The sequence below is a fragment of the Diaphorina citri genome, unplaced genomic scaffold, assembly GCF_000475195.1.
Source record: "Diaphorina citri unplaced genomic scaffold, Diaci psyllid genome assembly version 1.1 scaffold17501, whole genome shotgun sequence".
NCBI lineage: Eukaryota > Metazoa > Arthropoda > Insecta > Hemiptera > Psyllidae > Diaphorina > Diaphorina citri.
The window spans coordinates 8,333-10,581 of NW_007394856.1; the positions used below are offsets into that span (position 1 = coordinate 8,333).

At 37.9% G+C, this 2,249-nt stretch overlaps 1 long non-coding RNA gene across 1 annotated transcript in view; it reads left to right on the forward strand.

Annotated features, from left to right (window-relative positions):
• Positions 1-2,249, forward strand: part of LOC103523221 — a 10,377-nt gene extending 8,128 nt beyond the window's left edge. The window contains exon 2 of the long non-coding RNA XR_542051.3: positions 1,867-2,249. This is a non-coding gene — a long non-coding RNA (uncharacterized LOC103523221). The remainder of the gene's footprint in view (positions 1-1,866) is intronic.

Here is a 2,249-nt window from a genome sequence, read left to right on the forward strand (position 1 = left end):
AGTTCAAAATTATTCTTATCCTGAGAGAGAGAGAGAGGAGGGAGAGAGAGAGAGAGAGAGAGAGAGAGAAGGAGAGAGGAAGAGGAGAAGAGAGAAGAGAAGAGGAGGAGAGAGAGAGGAGAGAGAGTTCTAATGCTCTAACAAAGACATTCGTGTAGTTGACTGTCCATTTGTGTAAATAGAGCTTAGATGTGTTTGACCCGCCGGCCTTCGGTTAACTCACTGACCCCAAAGGCTTTGAGATTTGCAAGTTGAGATATAGCTCTCCATGTCGTGCTATTATTTCGTAAGGTTGTTCGGTTTCCTTTTATATGTAAATAAATAAAAATATATATAGGAAATATACATATAATAAAACAAAAGAGTTATAACATTCAATAAAATAAAACAACTTATTTTTCATTAAAAATAATGGTAATGTTAGGTGGACCCCACTGGGGTGTAGCGAATCGCGTGTACATTTGGTGTAGGATTACATTATAGTCACGAGAGTTTCAGCGCCTTTCTCTGAGGAACTTTTCACACGTCGCCATCTTTGTGGTGAAACTTCTTCGTGACCCGCCAATTTATTAGCTGTGCCATGTGATCGTAGGTCATTACCAAGTGCATTCTACGGCGTCGGGGGGGGAGAGCATTGAAAACTTGCTTTCAAAAATTAAGGGACATTTCAAAATTCCTATCCTTTTAAGGGTCGGTACTGGGAAGGGTGTGTCACAGTACAAGCTAAAAAGCAGAAAGTCGGGCGGGAACACACCGGATTTCCGAATACGAAAACCGGAAAAAAAAGCGACTTAAAATATACTCTAGTCTTAGTTTGGGTATTTAGCGTTAGTTGAGTGTTTTGTTAGTTGGAGAGGCATTTTAATAAATGTTTTTTTATTATTATTATGGATTTTAACTGTCTCGAGTGGGTTTCAGACCCAACTGGTCGCAGCCCGAAGAGCTGTTTTAACAATTGAACTGAACACAAATCATTACAAGTAACAACAAAAAGATTTATTGGAGACAATTAAGGAAGGGAAGTAAAATAAAAAACAATAGTTACTTAAGAAGTCAAGTAATCTTCCGTCTCAAGTCAACTCACACTGATCTTTATAACAGTGTCATAATAACTATCACCCAAGCCCGTCTTACTCTCACCTGTGTCCATCTGGATTGTTGGATCAGTACCTACTATATCTTTTTTTCTTCGTGTCATTCGTTGTTGCTGTGTGTTCAAGAGATTTTGAAGAAAAGACTAAAGGATCTGGGCTCGTTGAACACTAAAAAAATCCCGAGACATTACATGAGTGATCCGTTATCTGTCCAGTTAACACTACAAGTTTGTCTAATTTTCTTATTATTATTATTATGTATTATTATTCTGATTGTTATTTTATGTATTTGCATCCTCTTATTAAACAAATTGACTTATCTAGAATTAGGGTAAAGTGTTTATGGTGATGACTCATAGAATGTTCTGGAGGATTAAATTCGAGCACCAAAATGGACTCCGCTCAGTGCAGTGTAGGGACCCCAATCCCCTAAAATCATCGACGTGCATTCATGTTTCAACCTCAAGTACATAGCACCAAATTTCATGAAAATCGGACTAGGCAATCGCGAGTTATAGCGGTACAAACAAACATTCAAACACCTAAACAAAAAGCAAAACTGTCGAGTTAAATCATAGAAATCATTATCGTTTGGTCAATGAAGTCAAACAAGTACGGACTCACGACTAGGCCTTGATCTAATCCGACTTGAACTGGAATTTCCCCTGTCAGACACCCATACAATATTCCATATAAATGCATACGAAGAACTAAACAAGTTCAATAAAAGCATGTAAGTAATACACAACTTGGATTTGTTTCCACTTTCCAGACAAGGTGGTGATGAAGATCTCAATTGTGTTTATGTTGATTTGTATTGCAATCACCACCACAACGGCCTCTGCATTAATCAATAACTGGCAGGAGAGTGCAGGCATCAACGGTTGGAGTAATCCCTCCTCCTCCTTCACCTCTTTCAATAAACTAAATATAGAGGGAGGTTATCTTGATGGGAACCCACTTATCGATCCAGAGAATAGACTAAGACAAATATCAGATCTAAGGCAAATTTGGTCTGAATTAAACCCCGGTAAAACGCTGCCTGCAAGAAAGAAAAAGAAAAATTCCAATACGCAAAAAAACATTCATCAGAAGGATGTCCGATTGAAATCCCAACGAACACAACGAAAATATGACAATGAGTTAAAAAAAAAA